An 18,721-nucleotide genomic window follows, 5' to 3' on the forward strand; every position below is an offset into this window, starting at 1 on the left:
GGTCATTAACTATACTAATCATTACGTAAAAACTTCTTAAAAGTTTTTATTTTTGTTTTGCTTCTGAGTAAGTCACATTGTGTTGTTGTTTTTTTGGTTTTTTTACTTCATTATCTTTAAATAATTTTAGTGGTGGTGATTTCCTAGAACCTCTGATAAATGTTTTCAGTATAATGACTTTGCTTTCAGGACTTGCAGCACTTATAGTTGTTATAAAAGTGACACCAAGCGTAAAAGCAAGAAAATTACAGCATTTATACTGCCGATAATGAGTGTAGCAAATATTACTTGATGTCAGTGGTGAAATGAAAATAAGAGGAATGGGTTGTAGGAACAGTAGTTTGCACTTCGTAGTATAGGAGGTTTGTTGTGTTGTGATGTCAGTGGTGGAATAAAAATAAGAGGAATGGGTTGTAGGAACAGTAGTTTGCACTTCGGGGTATAGGGGGTTTGTTGTGTTGTGGATAATCGCTTAAGAAATTAGTATAGCTTTCAGATCGTTAAAACATTCATTTAAATGGATGATAAATAATATATAGAAAGGTATGAGACGACCGATGCCTTGATAATTAACTATAATCACCAAACTGTTTTAAGTGTTTTCCTGGCTGCCTGCCTGCCTGCAATATATACACGTACTAAACATAGTGTCAAATTTCTGGCGTATAAACAAGTTCTAGAGTCAAGATTGGATTAGTATTTGATTGTCATCAGTTGCTGCTCACAAGGGTAGCGCGTGAAGCTTTGCTATTTTTCTTTGATCATCGAATGACGTGTTAGACGTGCCTCAGGAGTGCCCGCTCTTTCAAAAAACATATTTGGAATCTGATGAATATATCATATACTAAATGCACTCCATAGACTAAGACTAACACAAACGAACCCACGTATATTTTTGCACATGTACAAATTTATCATAACTTTAAGAACGTTCTTTAATTGAATGCTGCTTTTCCAAGAACTCGGAGCCGGTTATTAAAATCCGCGTTCAGTTTAGTAACTATTTGTGTTGACTGTTTCATTCGGTTACGTCAGACTCGTTTCACCAAGTTCCAAGAATCTGAATTAGTAAATACTTTTAGTGCTTCCTAATTTGTTTGTGTTATAACTGTTACTGTATTTATATACACTTAGCCTCTGAAGGGCTTGTAGTACAACTTGTTACGGAGAAATTTTTATCTTTTTTTTTATTATTATTAAATTCAAGCTGACATTAGAACAGCGATTACGTATGTATTTATACGTATGTCTGGCCTTTAATGACAAGGTTATCGTTATTCGTTTGTAATCAACAGACTCACTGTGTTTCGAATTTATCATGTATGGAAGAAAAGTCTTAGTGGTTTCTACGTCATCCTTTATTGCAGCGGGTCCCACCTATCTGTGTTGAATCTTGCACGCGGTACAAGAGAGTGTACGAATATGTTACCGATAATTTTTTATATTTCTCTTCCAGTAGCCAAGTAGTGATGTGTTTTTTGTGAGATTGTAAAAATATAAGTTTCTAATACATGGCGGATTCTAACTTTTCGATTGGATGATTAATTTATATATGTCATAAGGTAAAAAAATCATCTGTTTGCTTTTCACTCAATAACTGTTATTTGGTATTATTATTAATGTATATTGTAGATTTAGTAATAATATTAATATTTTAAATAATCAGCTAAGCACTAATGTTGGAGGCTGTAAACAACAACAAATAATGTTTGCCAAAATTGCAGTGTGAAATGTAATAATAAACAAATAGCAATTGAGGTAAAAATTTAAAACATTTTCAGTGTTGATTCTTTCAATCAATAGTTCTTCGTAATCAGTTTTGGTTCAATATCGTAAGCTTAGCTCCAAGAAGTAAAATCTATTGATTGACCGTAGCAATTCCAGAGAGAGAAAGTATTCCACAGTTTCCTCGAATGAAAAATATATTTTACTGTTATTCTACGTATTCGTGACGTCATTGTAGAAGCGTTGACGTCATTAGCAGACTTCATTATCTTTGAAAGGATGTGTTTCTGTAAAATATAAGCGTTAAGAGTCCATTAAAAACGTAATACAAATTTCGTTTAAAAATAAAGAAAAGTATATCCTGTAATTGGTTTACTGGTTTATGAGGATAAGGTACCCTTTAAAGAAAAATCAGCTTTCTCTCTCTCAAAGGAACATTCATACACGGAAAGACGCTACGTGAAGGAAGGAAGAATTCAATGTTGATTAGGATATAAGGAAAGTTATCGAAATATTACCATAAAATAATTGTACTATTTAATAATTAGTGTTTCGTTTTACATTTTCGTTATATACAAATACAGGTGACTTTTCAAGCGACGAGTTGTAAAACTGATAAAATACATCATGGAAAATAAAATGATCCTTAGTTTAATTTTCTTCTAATTGTAGCTTAAAATATTTATTTTCTTCTTCATATTTTATGCTGATATTAGAACTTTAGTAACCCGGATGAAATGCGCAGTTGCTTAGAGTTGGTCTGAATTACCGTACAGCTTATTTGGAAAGGGGGTGTTAACTATGCAATAATGTCTCTCTGTATTGTCTACAGAGGACGCTCTATTCCGCAGTCTATTTTGTTGAACAAAGCTGTGAGTTTTTTTGTAAGTAATCACCTGTTCTTGTCTAGGATTAAATAATATCCATCTGTGAGTAATTTGTTGGATGGTTTGCCTCACACTTGTTCTGTACATGCTACTGTATGATCGATCAGTATTCATGTATCCTATATAGAAACTAGTGTGTCACGTCACATCATGCTTGATTTCTCGAAAGAGAAGGTTTGATTGGTTTTGAATTTCGCGCAAAGCTACTCGAGGGCTATTTGCGCTAGCCGTCCATAATTTGGCAGTGTGAGACTAGAGGGAAGGCAGCTAGTCATCACTACCCACCGCCAACTCTTGGGCTACTCTTTTTACCAACGAATAGTGAGATTGACCGTCATATTATAACGTCCCCACGGCTGAAAGGGCGAGCATGTTTGGTGCGACCGGGATTCGAATCCGCGACCCTCGGATTACGAGTCGAAAGAGAAGGAGTCATAAAAGCTAGTGATAGGGTCGTAAAGCGGCTCTGAGGATCTGTGTATGTGTGAAGTGAAACCTTATAAGTGTAGTGAATGTTGGTATAATAAGCCTAAATAAAGACCTACTGTGGAATCAGCCTAGACCCACGTGCGTAAAAGTTATAATAAAAGTCAAAATATAGAATCGATTTTAAACTTAAAACTTATAATCTGAATTAAACTATTTGCTGTTATACCACCAATGTCTTTAATAAAAACGCAAACTTCTTTATTCAATGAAGATTCTGAATTAAGAAATCAACAAATATTTTTAAAAGTTTTGTTGTCTGTACATTTCATTTTATATTTTCAGTAGAAAAACTAAATAATATTAGGTTACTAGTTGGAGTACACGTGCCTTGAACGTAAGTTTAGTAAATTCATGATTAATAAAAGGTTATTTTAGACACGAAAAATTGCTTCCCTTATGTGTAACTGTAGAAAATGCGCATAAAAACTGGAAAATACAAAATGTGAAGCTGCATCTTCGCATGTATTTCCGCACTGACTCAACAAACCTTCATGCCAACTTTGGTGACGATCCATTAACAGATAGAAAGAGGTAGTGATAAAATACGCCCATCAAAACCGCAAAATGCAAAACTGAAAATCTGTATGTAACCCTTCATGGACTTAATGACCTTCATATCAAGTTTGGTGAAGATCCATCCAAACCATATATATAATCCATCCAAATATATATATATATAATTTTGTTGCTGCCCCTAGTGGTACAGCGTTATGCCTGCGGACTTACAACGATAAAAACCAGGTTCAGATACACCGTCGTGGGTAGAGCACAGATAGCCCATTGTATAGCTCTGTGCTTAATTTCAAACCTTTGTTGCTTAACATGAGATAAAATTTATTGTTGAAACGTCTTGTTACTACAGTGCACTGGCTTTTCTACGTGTAATGTATTTTAACCTAACTTGTTTTTAACAATAAGTATTCTATGAATATGAAACGAATTAATTTCATGAAGGGTCTTAATTTTATTTGACTCACTGACCTTTGACAACCTCGATTGGAATTTTCTGCATCTTTGTTGGTCATGCTTGATTTCGCAAAAATTATTTATTTTAGTTTTGAAATGTGAGGTTAGAGTTTATTATGGGGTGGGGTAGTAGTACTTACTCCGTCATTTGTTATAGGCTTTTACACTAGTGATATAATAATAGTTTATCAAGCCAGCTGTTATTTGTGGGATTCTTTCTTCGCTAGGCGGTTTGTGTGACATGTGTAGAATATAAATATTGTCATCAAATCCATAAGTATGAATTCTAAGATTTTTCATTTAATGTCTTAACAGATCATTTCATATTGAAATTAGCTTAACTTGATACTTTCTTCTAACAGTGGCATTGTGACAACGCGGAAGGAAATTGGTACATAATACTTATGGGCTTTTGAGTCCTATTTAATTCATTATACAACAGCCTAAGTTAATTTAGGTGTCTGAATAATACTGCGACATTGCATCTAGTTCATTATTTAATGACTGTATATGTATACATATCATATTTGTTACAAATATTTTTATAGTAAATTAAAAAAAAAACTCCCATAAATATTTTATACACATCCCTATTATAAGAGGCCTAATCGTATTTTTTTTTGGTTTGCCAACCCAAACTTTACTGGTGAACCTTGAATAGGCGAAACTGCAGTCAACATCAGAGGGTATGGCCAATGACAAAATGCATTTGGTCTTTACGTCACAGATTCTCTGATCCACTAATGTTCTCTCCCATATTACTCGTTTACTGTGCACGTCAGATATAACTTTAAACATGTAATGTAGCGAGTTACTGTATAAACTAATTACACAAAATAAACAGGACGATTTTTCACCAATCTGTTGATAACTCAATAACTATGCAAACTAATTAATCAAACCAGATAGTTTCAAAGTTTCCTAGCAAATTAATCTACATCAATCCGTCAGCGACTTGGCTACATCTGTGTATCTCCAACCCTGAAAAACGTTTGATATCATTAAACGTAATATAATTTCTTCAGTCAGAAGAATATTGAATTGGTAGCTATTGCACTTAAATTACAACAATGTGAAGTTTATTGTTGAAATACGTTTGCTTTGCTTATTGCTGCTATTAAATAATATAATTTTGTTCCTTTTGTGAGAATAATTTAGAACGTGGCTTAAGACAGGATAACTTAGTAATGACATCAGTAATTTCGTTATTATTAACATTCCAGTGATATTTAATGAATTTTGAAACACTTGTTGATACTTGTTACGAAAATCCAACACCATTGTAAGTTGAAGTAGAATGTTTCTCAATCTTGCGTCGTTATTGGTGAAGAGACATAACAACGTCGTAGATAGTTAAAAAATAGTGTTTCAAGTTACAACACTTAATGAGTAAAATTAATCATCTTGAATATATGATTTTTTAAATACAAATTTTCTTTTATTTTGTGCAAATAGATTTTAGAGTTGAAAGCCAAAATAAACATACTATTGAAAATGTAATAGGTTTTGGTGTTTCCTTTAAAAATGGTGTCCTTATTAATATAATTGTGTTACTTCTAGAAGAATGTATTGTTATAAAGTTACTGTCACAATCAAAGAAGGCGAGACAATAATATAGCCTGTTACGAAGTTGTTTGTTTTTGTATGACTTCATTTCCTCTGTAATTGACTTCCTGGTACTGTACTAAAATATCTTGGAGCATTATGAATGTATACAGATACATGGTTACACAGACAAGTTGAAACCAGTGGTTAAAAAAATAACCAACTACTTGGAAGTTTAGCGTAAAGACCGTTAACCTGAGATTTTGTTTTATTACCCATATAAAATACCACACCTGGTATACATACTGTTATGTTTAGTTGCTCTGAAACGTTTACTTAGTTTTATGATCTCTTATTTGTAGCATATTTTGATAAAATGATATGCATACTCGTTAAACCTTTAAAATTTTCATCTTAAACTATCCCATTTTCAGAATGTGGTTTATGAGATTCAAATGGTGTATTTGGTTTTGGAATTTTTCTCTCTTTTTAGTCATTTTTCAAGACAAGTAACAAATTGGCACAGAAAATTTAATACTAGGCCTATTTATCGATGGTAATCCTGAAACTTAGTGTTCTATGCTTAAAATGTTAAGCGCCGAGTTTGCAGGAGCAAAGGAGAATTTGCTCCTTCAATATATATGTATTTAGGGACACTACCAATATTTGTATAAACGTAGCCCATATTCCCCTGCAAATGGACATCAAGTGTGATTCTTTCAATTACAAACACAAAAACCATTATACTGAGAACCGAATAGAGGGAGTAAATTATAGATTCCATAAACAAATTATCAATTTGATTAATATATCGGTGTAATCATGAGCAATGGATAAGTGGAGAACTTATGTAATATTTATTCCATATTTAGGCTAGGATTAAGGAAAATCAGATAAAATAAGTGATCCCCCCAAATATTTTAATAACTGCTTGTGCTTAGAACCGATGGCTTCACTACCTGAAGTGAGAGGACATGGGAAATCAGTATTTATGTAAGACCAATCTTACCCTCAACCAAAAATCCTTGTGACGACACTACTTATATGAAATACACTGATATAACAATTTGATACGCCTCTATGTAAGAGGATGACGTGTTACGTGCTATGTGTTTGTTATACTACTAGCTCACTAATTGTTCTAAATAATTTTATTGTTGGCAGATTATGTTGTCTTAGTGTGGTCCCCAGGTGGGACAGTTGGTATGTTCATGAACTTGCAACGTTAAAATCCGGGGTTCGATTCCCCGCGTAAGACACACTAGATAGCTCAGTGTGGCTTTTCTCTTAAACAAACAAATGTATTATTCGGTGAAAATAAAACGAAATCCACTCTACTTTAATGAAAACAAAAATGTTAACTAACGCAAACTGATAGGCCAAATTAAGCTAACACAACAATTTCACTTGCTAATTTTCTGTTTATTGTTTAGAATACGAAGCCAATGTTGACAAACCTAAACTTATTAGAGACTGGTAATAACAGATATAATAATAAAATTTCTTACTACCTGATAAATCAATCATCAACTCACGTTTTAATGTGCTTAAATTGTTCCCGTACTTTCTTGAAGGGCCTTGTCAATAAGCCTCATCCTTCATGTGACATGAACATTCCTAGTGGTACACAATAATTCACATGAATAAATGGAAAAAATAAAAAAATCCTGTAATATTATTAGATTATATTTTGTAAGGTCGAATGTAAGGTTACGTTCGACGTCTATAATAAGACATTGTTTTCGAATAAGTACTATTTTTTATGTTGCGTAAGCTGTTTTTAGACTTTCTTTTATCTTAGCAAATGAAAGAAATTTCATTTGTTTTTGAATCAAAACGAGGTGAAAAATATCCTGGTAAAGAAACTGGAGATACAGTTCGTTGACAAATAGATCAAAGAAAGTTGATATCTTTTCAGTGTACATTTATATATATATAGGGGATGCATTGTTAATTTCTAAATCAACATAACTGTAATTAGACCCAGAGTGGATACAGTAGTGTAAGTCCCTAGACGTACACTAAACTGAAAAATATTTATTATTGCTAACAGTAGTAATTTTCCTAAAAATAGTGATGAATAAATATTGAATTTGCAGTCAACTCAGTCCCCTGAATTAGAGTGTATTTGCAATATGATAGTCTAGCGGGTTGTTGAAAATCGTCTTTCGTCATTCCATGTGTTATTTGAATGAGGAAAATTGCATTGTGTTTGTTTTTAAGCAAAGGAGACTGATTACAATGCATTATTGACAAAAATGTTTGGTTTTTTCGCAATGTATGCATCGAGCATCATAGAGCGCTCAGGTTCGCTTAGTACCCCGCGGGAATTTTTTTCCCTCAGTGTATGCTATCGTTTCTTGTCATTTTGCTGACGATAGCTAACAAAGTGAGCGCTTTTTGACAGTTGTCATTTATATAAAAAGAGCCAAAGGGCAAATATTCAATTCAAAAACGTTTATTTTACATGGTACAATAAAAGCATGCACGTATATTTTATTTGTTTGTTTTATGTATAGCAAAGCCACATTTGACTACCTACTGTGTTCATCACGGGGAATCGAACTTCGAATTTGAGGGTTGTAAGTCCGTAAAATTATCATTGTTCCATCGTGGGACTGCATGTATATAATACAGACATGAAAAACAAAACCCTGAAAAACTTGTATTAAATAAACTAAACAACAACAAATATATACTCAACCACGTTCCTCTCTTGAGACGTCTTTTATGATCATACTCATATCTTCGAAATGTTTATTTCACTCAGTCTACAAAGGAAGTCTCGTTTTGGTCGTGAGATTTCCACACAAAAAGAAACACTATTATTATTACTATTTTTTCTCAGACTGGCCGTTTAGCATATACGAAAACTGAACGGATCGATACTTGATTTCAATGTGAAATTTTAGGAATTGCAAAAAATAAATAGTTTTCCTATAATGTACTCTTGAAAAGAAGTACTTTGATTTATATATATTTATATGATTAACTGTTTAGGAAATACAGAGCGTGACAGACAAGTATATTTAGCTATTTATTGATTATTACACGTTAAGCAACGAAGGTTTAGGGTTAGCTGGTAACTGATGTTATTCCTAGAAGTGTTATTTACATCGAGGGTGCCCAATGATTCACTGCTGTATGGTTATTGTTTTAGTTCTTTTTATATACGTTAATTTATGTTATGTGCTATGTATGTTATTCAAGTCGGAAACAAGCCTGTCTTTAAAAGTGATTTTTCTCTATAATTCTAATTTCTTTATCACCTTCACATTTTCTACCTCTGCATATGTATATGTGTATATATGTATGTGTGTGCGTATATATATATGTGTGTGTTTGTACGTATATACAGGTGTATGCGCGTGTGTTTATGTACCTATAAAGGGTGTACCAAAATCAACATAACTTTATTGTTATTTGAGATAACAAGAAAAAATAAATATAAAGACAACTAGAAGGCCTGAAAGTTTTAGTTTAATAATTAATGGATTTCTACACGTTTTTTATCATTCGCTATAATTAATCTAACTGTGCGTTAAAATTGTGAGAAAACATTTTACAACGCATCAGTATGGATGGATAAGATGTCATAATGAATCCGGTGTTTCATTTCTTCAAGGTCTTTTTGGTTTGTTATGATAGATTTCTGTTTTTAAAAAGTCCCAGAGATGAAAATCTAAAGGGTTTAAATCGGACGAACTAGAGAATCATTTCTTCTCTATCTCTTCACATATGACTTCCCCTGCTAATTTAACATTCTAGAAAAGTTTGGTTTAAAAACACTAACAATTCGAGCAAAGTGGGATGGTGCTCTTTCCTGTTGAAAGACAGCTCCTTGTAAGAAACCAGGAGTTTCTTGGAGTTGTGGGATTAAGAACTATTGTAGCATATGTAGATAGGAATTTCTAGTAACAGTTCGTTCGTCAAAGAAAGAAGAACAAAATAGAATTAACACAACAGAACAAAACTTACAAACCTATAACTTATATAAAAAAAAAATTATTCAATTTTGATTTTGGTGTGTTCATTTTCGGACACCCTGAATATTTGTGTGTGTGTGTGTGTATGTATGTGTATGTGTGCAATTTATTAGTGTTATTCAAATGAAATTTAATTGAACTTGTTATGAAAAACATAACTACTAATATTAAGCAATGACAGTGAAATCTTTGACTTCATTTTTTAAATAAAAAGTACAATATTAATAACATTATTCTCGCTTTACAAATAAGCACATAAAGTAGCCCCTCACACACAAACACACAGAAAAGGGTGTGAAAGTGATCAGTGTATCAGGTCTTAAAAATCTAGAAATGAAGAAACTGCTACGGTTTGGATGAAGCTTGCATAAAACGTTCTTGTACTTTATTACATCCTTACTGTATAAAGTTGATTAAACAAATGACCCTGTTTTAAGTGCTAAATGGTTATGTTTAATTCAAAAAATTACCAATTCTTTGTTACTTGATAACTTCGGCAAATTACACTTCGTAATTAGCGGATTGGATTTAATTGCCACCAACATCTGTTAATAGGCAAGTGTTTACTAAGGAATCACTGAATGATATATTTTTTAACAGTATGCACGACTGTAGAAAATAAAGTATTACATTACCGAAACATACACGGGCAATAATAGTATGTTGTAGAAAACACGCCTCCCTCCACTCTAATACACCAGAGATTAAAATAAGAAGAATAAGAAAAATTTGACTTTTCTCATCAGGTGGGGGAATAAATAATTAAAGATTCTTTTTGTAATTCCCACCTCTGATGATAAAAAAATCACCTTTCAAAATCGTCCGGGTTAAATGTTTCGTAAATTTGGCTTTACAAAATTGATTTTTTTTTATCCTATATGTTTCTTTAACGCTTAAAATAGTTACTTGCATACAAATTGTTAAATGATATAAGTAGCAAATAATCGCAATACAATAAATATTTGTTGCAAAAACCATTATGTATCGATACGAAACCAAAGAATGGTATACTTGAAGTGAACTGATAAATTATTACCGTCTGTGTACATGATATTCATTGTTTATTTATAAATTCTTATGAACTTTAGATACTCACAAGTACGTACATATAACCCACAAACGTGTTTGTTTGTTGTTAAACATAAGGCTAAAACAATGGGCTATCTGTGCTCTGACGATCGTGGGTATCTAGACCCGAGTTTTAACGTTGCAAGCCCTTAGATTTGCCTCTAAACCACTGGAGGGCGCACCGAAACAGATGATGCTTTAAAATAAGAGCTATAAAGTATTGTAGTAATTATAGCATTTTCACTTTTTGTATTATTACTCAATCGAATAATATCCACAGTGCATTTTCAAGTACTAAATTTTCGTTTTTGCTACATAAATTTAAGTTAAAAGGAATTGAGTTTAATAATAATTAAAGCTATTACATGGCGTATTTTAAAACATACCTTGTATGTATGAGGTGAGAAACCAGTATAGGGCATTTCATGAAGCTTGTTGTGTGTTAAGTTACAACCATATTTAAAAACTGTTTTGATTTGTGTTTTGTGTGACCGAACGATACTTGTATTTGACCGTAGAATAGACTATTCTTCTGAACAAATTTCATGTTTTAAGATCTGGAATACGCTCTGTGTGTTTTTGTTTTTTGTGGCATTGCGTTCTGTAAAACATAAAGGTACATATCGTGACATGAATCATTTTCACCTTGTTACAGCCGTGAGTATATGTGTTTTTTTCTTTAGCAAAGTTACATCGGCGTATCTGCTGAGCCAACTGAGGGGAATCGAACCCCTGATTTTAGCGTTGTAAAACCGGAGACTTACCGCTGTACTAGCGGGGGGCTGCAGCGGTAAGACTACGGACTTTCCCGAGGTGGACACAGCATATAGCACAATGTGGCTTTAATTCGAATCAAATAAACAAGCAAAACGCTTATGGTCTTGTTAATATCGGTAGTAGAGTAGAACATACGTTGTTGATGTGTTGGATCAGCAAGACTGAAATGAATGAACTTCATTCGTAATGAGATAAGACAGATTAAATTGTCAGTTATGATTTTAGGCTTATTTTATGGTTTATTTTCAGATTTTCTCAAAACAATACTGAAGTAGAATATATCAGTCTTAGTATTTAGGACAAGCTGTGTAAACTTCTGATACTGATAGGAAAAATTTATAACGCAAGAGTCAATATTGGGACAGCTTAGAAGCATCAAACCGCGCATGCGCAGATTGTATTTCGTTGTGCGAAGTGAGCGGTCTAGTTATGGTTGTTTACCAAAAAATGAAATGGAGTTTGTAGGAATTGTGAGAATTACACCAAAGCAGAAATTATTTAAAGTTTGCTTGTCTTAAGCAAATGTTTAATTTAAATTTTACTAATTTTACTGTCAAATTTGGCAAAAAAAGTAAGTCTCTCCCTGTTTCGAATATATTAGCCACCCCTAGTGACACAACAGCATGTCTTCGAACTTAGTCTCTAGAAACTGGGTTTCGATACGCGTTGTGAGCAGAATACAGGTAACCAGCCAATTCTTGACCGTTGTGCTAAATTCCCAACAAACAGATATCCAAACCAGTTGGTTTTCTTGTATATTAACTTTTGAAAGCGTAATAGATGTTCTGACTTTAGTATAACGGATTTTAGAGATGGCACTTTACCGTTGTGCTTTTATATTTTTTTCTTGATACTTTTGCCATAGATGTTCTGACTTTAGTATAACGGATTTTAGAGATGGCACTTTATCATTTTATATTTTTTGATACGCCATATAGTGTCATGGGAGGGGGGGGCAAGATGGATACTTACGAAAATGAGAAACATGGTTCCTTCTTCATTCATTCAGTTTATGTTTATGAATTTTCTGTTCACTTCAAAATTACGCATTACTTTGCCCCACCCCACCACCCCAAAGAAAAGTTTCTGTATGTTGTAACCACCGAATAATTTACCGTGTGGAGAGTGTAATCAAGAAAGTACCCCACCCGCTATCAACCGACTACGGAAATAAAATAAAAACATAGAGTAACAATAAATATGTATTTAATTCTCCCCAGCGATAGGATACAAACAACTAATCATTTTTCCAGATACACTGGACCCTGTAAGTAATAAACTAGAGTGATTGACCCTTTTAAATTTGAGTTTGGTGGTTTGTACGGATTAAACGGGTTAGGTACAGGATGTGAAGTCTCTTATTGTGATATTTGCATATTCTGTTGTATTCAAATATCAACTTATATTTTTGTGTGCTAGTGTGTTCTTCAACCGAACCTGGAATTGTGAAGGCTGTATTTAACGATATGAATCAAAATAATTCAACATCACTTATGTTGGGTGCGTGTTTAATTACGTTACACAACAAATAAGAAACATACTGTCCCTAACTATTCATTATCTCTTAGGTACGCAGTTTGTCAATGAATTTCTTGGCGATTTATTCTACGTTTCTACTGTATTGGGTCAGTACATCTGAATACAGTGGTTTAGGAAGCATGGAATGACCCCTTTCTTTCAAATATCACATCATTGAAGTCAGTATTATTATTTGCATACATTATGTAGCCAGGAAGTCTTGCGTTGACAAAGCTAAGAAATATAGAAACTTATACTCTGTACCCAAGTATTTTTATAGGAGTATTTCTACAGAGAGCCAATCAGAGGGAAGAAGAAGAGGATCATTTGGTCTGGGCCTCAAAAAATACAAACACTTGTTAATTTTTTGCATGTGTTAAGTTTCGCAACTTGTTGATTTATGTGTCTCTCTTCCAATTATTTTTCACTTTTTCTTTGAGTTAATGCTGGGTCTTTTTTTTTTTGCGTTTCGTCTTTTTGTTTATTATGGCCAAGGGCCTCTCTGAACCTCTGAGGCTGTCTGTATTGACTCTTAATTGATGTTCTGCCACACAGTATTAATTAACTGCACCAAATTGTTTGATCGTGTTGCTTAATGCATTGTTACACCAATCACAGTGAAGCAAGCTTTTGTCCATCTGCTGTCAGGAATATCACAAGCTATGTTGAGAGTTTTATTCTTTGCACAGTGGATGGTGTCACATTCATCACCGAAGTACAGAACAAGCATACACTAATCTGGCGCAATCTTTTCAGGATTAACCAGACCACTATCACCAGTTACCTCATGGTTTCGGAATTCGTTCTAATCATGTCAAACATCTTTGTTTTTCTTGAGATTCAGTAAAACACACGGGTTGTTACATCAGGAAATTAAAAGTGGTTGAGTTAAGAGGGCGAATAAACATCGTTCACCTTAAATCAACGTTTCAAACTTGGTCTTGAAATGATGACTCCTCTATACCCCTGGGTACTGTTACGAGATCATAGATTAATTCACAGAGTTTATCCGAGGTTGTTAATACAGGGTATATCTCACATCTTGCGAGGTCCTCTTTCAGCTCCTCAGCCACGTTATTCAGACTTACGTCTTCAAAACATGCATCTGTATTTTCGACAAATTTTTCAAAGTAAATCATTGACTCTTGTTAGTTCATATCTCATGGTAAAATTCTTGCTGAGTAAAATGTAGAATAGCTGCGATTAAATCATTGGCTTGTTAGTTTGTATCTCATGGTAAAATTCTTGCAGAGTACGATGTAGAATATTTGTAGTTTGTTTAAGACCTGGATACTATGAAGGTTATCTTCACGCTTATCATTCTAGCAAAATATACATATTTACCAATTTACAAGAGATACGTAGTGAACCTCTGTTGGAGAAAGTATTGATACTGCTTGTGGGATTCTGGGTGTGTTTGTCTTCGTCACGAGATGTTCCTGGAATTAAATTTTTACATTAAAAGTGTTTCTATTTCATTTAATGACATTAATATTGGTGAAAGCTGCATAGCATATTTTGAACCATTCAACTCTGTCAGTCGCGTCATCCAAGTGTCTTCAATACGATCAGTAATGTAAACATACTGTACTGTATCCATTCATTTGCTCGCTGTCTCAAGTGGTTTGTTCCATCTTTATTTGCAGTTCGTAACATTTTTGTTGTTGTTGTTTCTTCCATAATGTTGTTGAAAAAATAAAGCATTTCTGTCAATTGATGTCGTTTGATTTCAACCTATGTGGGAAACTATATCTTCAACTGAGTGCATGTTTTTCACTTTAAAATAAAATAAAATATTTGTTTGTTGCATTTCTTCTAGAGCTATTTGCGCTAGTTGTTCTAAATTTTTAAAAGTGATAGGGAAGGCATCTCGTCAATGCCACACACCGCCAACTCTTGACCTGCTCTTATCGAATAATGAAATTGATCACAACTTTATAACGACACCACAACTAAAAGGGCAAACATATTCGGTGATAGGATTGGAACCCACCACCCGCATATTGCGAATCGAGCGCCCTAACCAACGGGCCGCACGATTAAACCTATATATAATAATAATTAAATAAATTACTTATGTACAGTTGATAAGAATATGCTATTTATTTTTAGTAAATATATTGTGTACATTAAATTATTATAATGAATATGAGTGTAGGTCGTCTTGTCTTATTCCCTGTTATGGTTCTAGGTTCCAGTTATATAGCTCCCCAGTGGCACAACGATAAGTCTGCGGACTCAGACTGCTAAAATCCGGGTTTTGATACTGGTGGTGAGCAGAGCACATATAGCTCATTGTGTAGCTTTGTGCTTAATTCCAAACAATCAATCCAGTAATATATTTTAAGCGCGTTATTTTATGGTATAAAGCAGGACCATTTTAGTTGCTCATCACATCCCATAAAAAAAAAAAAACTAACAAAATAAACAACACTTTGAAATGCCAGTGTGGCTAGCATATACATGAAAAATAACTTACAACAGGCGTGATCTATCTCTACTCATCCCTCTTCCACTAAGACGATTTAATTTTTTGATTCCGCATCTCCGTCCCACCAAACATGCTTCCACTTTCAGCCGTGACAGTCAATCCCACTATTCGTTCGTAAAGAGTAGCTCAAAAGTTGGTGGTTGGTAGTGATAACTAGCTGCCTTCTCTCAAGTCTTCCACTGCTGAATAAAGGACGGCTAACGCAGATAGCCCTCGTGTAGCTTTGCACGGAATTCCAAAACAAAAACAAACAAGTATTAACATCTTTATTCTTCACTGTGACGTGTCCCCAGTTAAATCGAATGATTGGAAAATAATAAGTGCAATAATACCAACACGTTTCAAGCTGAAGTGAGCGGCTTCTTGTTTAATCGCATTCTAACAAGATCCGTTGATAATGGAAGTCTGTGAATATTGTTGTGATAGTTTTTTACATTTTAGGTGTCGAGTCACGAATTTTATAAAACAGTACTAACACCGAGCTCTTATCGTATATAGGATTGAGAAAACTATATGAAAACGATTTTGGAGCCTCACCACGACATTAGGGTCCGTGTCTCCATGTCCGATCTTTTTTTTCCTGAAAACTGTGCAGATTGACAATAAATCTGTAGTGTAGTTTCCATTGCAGCAGGCTCTATCATAAAGAGCTCTTGCCCAAAACACACCACTTCTACGTGACGCATTCTATAATCCGTTTAGTGTAGGAGAACGATTTTTTGTCCAGTGGGCCCGGCATGGCCAAGCGTGTTAAGGCGTGCGACTCGTAATCTGAGGGTCGCGGGTTCGCATCTCCGTCGCGCCAAACATGCTCGCCCTTTCAGCCGTGGGGGATTTATAATGCGACGGTCAATCCCACTATTCGTTGGTAAAAGAGTAGCCCAAGAGTTGATGGTGGGTGGTGATGACTAGCTGCCTTCCCTCTAGTCTTACGCTGCTAAATTAGGGACGGCTAGCGCAGATAACCCTCGTGTAGCTTTGCGCGAAATCCATAAAACAAATAAACAGTCGAAGAGCATGAATACCTCTTTCATTCTCTGTTGGTTTGAGGTATGTGACTGCCGAACGGAAGGTATAATTGGAAGCCATAACTTATTATACTAAACCCATACCCTGTTGGCCTTGTTCTCTTAGAAACCCGATATTTATGTGTAGTACAAAGAGCTCAGAACATTGGTCTAATATAGTTAGTAGAATTTACCTTGGCCTTTGTATGCACTCTTTTGATTCTTAACTTTCCCTTGGGGCAGCATCCAACGATAATCATGAATTTCTTTGGAAACGTTTCGTGACTTGCCGTGTACTTTGTCTTTTAGATTTTTCACCAATTGATTAGTAAAAATGGCAGAAGACATGTAACAATTATCACGATTCACATATGCTTTGTCGAATGTCACTCCGTACTGCCTTTTCCTTACGTATAGTTTTCTGCAGTTGGTCTTCCTTCTTTGGATATGTATACACGTGACTTGTGTAGTTTTTCTAGGTGGAGATGCTTCTTGACTATGTAGCATATTGTTTGCCTTTTACACGTGACGACTTTTTATCATTGACCTTTGTGTTCGTGTAATCTCACATGTTACGAAAATCTGCACTTTCTTTACCATGTCTGGGATACGAAATGTTGCAGGTATTTTTTCTGAGTGGTCCTGGAACTCCAAGATGATCCAACTTCTAAATCCCCTATCTAAACATATTTTTTTATGACGCGGCCGGGCATGGCCAGGTGGGTTAAGGCGTTCGACTTGTAATCTAAGGGTCGCGGGCTCGAATCCCCGTTGCACCAAACATGCTCGCCCTTTCAGCCGTGGGGGCGTTATAATATGACGGTCAATTCCACTATTCGTTGATAAAAGAGTAGTCCAAGAGTTGGCGGTGGGTGGTAATGACTAGCTGCCTTCCCTCTAGTCTTACACTGCTAGATTAGGGACGGCTAGCGCAGATAGCCCTAGAATAGCTTTGCGCGAAATTAAAAAACAAACAAACAAACAAATGTTTCATGACATATGTGTATATATGAGTATTTTGCGTTCTAGAAAGCATTTACGTACCTTTCCCAAAAGTGGTCAATTTTCTACAGCATATCCGTGATGACGAGAAACTCACTTGAAGTAAAAATGTTTTCTCAAGACGATTGGTATGGGTGTTAGTAACTTTACTAATAAAGTAGAGAATAACGTTCCGACCTTAACAAACTCTTTCTTTGTTAACCTGAAGATGACCTAAGAAAGTCGAAACGTTGTTCTGGACTTTAATTAAAGTGATAATACCTATACCAGCCGTCTTAATAATACATTTCTATAGCATGCCCCTACCTGTGGACAACCCGAATAAAGTCAAAACGTAGTAGTGGTATACATCATTTCGTGGTGACTTTATGTCGTCTGTGCTTGTGTTATGATTTATTAATTTGCATATTCAGTATCGTTGTAGTATAACACACGTGAAAGTAAATTATAAAAGTGTTACTTTTTTATATCGTTAGATTTAAAAACTATCGATTAATGGGAAGTGGTCTTGAAAAATGCACTATACAAAATAACATGGTGTGATGCGATTTCTCATTGTCTTACATGGCGCTAGCCGACCCTAATTTAACAGTGTGAGATAAGAGGGAAGGCAGCTAGTCATCACCACCCACCGTCAACTCATGGACTACTCTTTTACCAACGAATAGTGGGGCTGACCGTCATATTATAACGCCCCCACGCCTGAAAGGGCGAGCATGTTTGGTGCAACGGGGATTCGAACCCGCGACCCTTAGATTACGTCGAACGCCTTAACCCACCTGGCCATGCCGTGCCTTCCAGCATCTGTAGTACTGATACGTACCATTCCACCGTGACTTCATGTCGTCTGTGGTTGTCTTGTGATTTATTGATTTGCATATTTAGTATCGTTTAAATATAACCTTTGCACAACCGTATGTATATTACTACAGCTATCAAACACAAGTGAAATAAATGATAAAAACCTTAATATAAAAATAACAGCAGTCTGTAAAGTGCTGAGATTCGCAACATTAGCTTCTAGACACAAATATCCAAATTTACAAATACTGCCTGATAGACTCCTACATTGCTCACCAAATTACTTCACGAAAAATTGGCCCAGAATTGACTTATTTTATGAATTAAACCACTTCTGCATACACGATGAAATTAGCCCTAAACATCCCACACCATTTAACTTCTATTTTAGAAATTAAATACATTAAAGCTACCTATTACTACGACTCTATCATACCATTATTTTACTAACTGGGAGAC

At 34.6% G+C, this 18,721-nt stretch overlaps 1 protein-coding gene and 1 long non-coding RNA gene across 3 annotated transcripts in view; one reads left to right on the top strand and one right to left on the bottom strand.

The window, feature by feature from the left end:
- Positions 1-18,721, top strand: part of LOC143239162 (uncharacterized) — a 63,352-nt gene that overhangs the window by 17,714 nt on the left and 26,917 nt on the right. The gene's annotated exons all lie outside the window — the stretch shown is intronic.
- On the bottom strand, positions 3,778-9,139 carry LOC143239163 (uncharacterized). Of its 2 annotated transcripts, none has more exons than XR_013021036.1 (3): positions 8,317-9,139; positions 7,148-7,229; positions 3,778-5,048 (listed from the first exon to the last, which is right to left on the bottom strand). It is a non-coding gene; the product is annotated as an uncharacterized LOC143239163 (long non-coding RNA). The 2 variants fall into 2 exon arrangements; XR_013021037.1 differs by having other exon boundaries at positions 8,155-9,139.

This window comes from Tachypleus tridentatus, chromosome 13 (genome assembly GCF_004210375.1).
Source record: "Tachypleus tridentatus isolate NWPU-2018 chromosome 13, ASM421037v1, whole genome shotgun sequence".
NCBI lineage: Eukaryota > Metazoa > Arthropoda > Merostomata > Xiphosura > Limulidae > Tachypleus > Tachypleus tridentatus.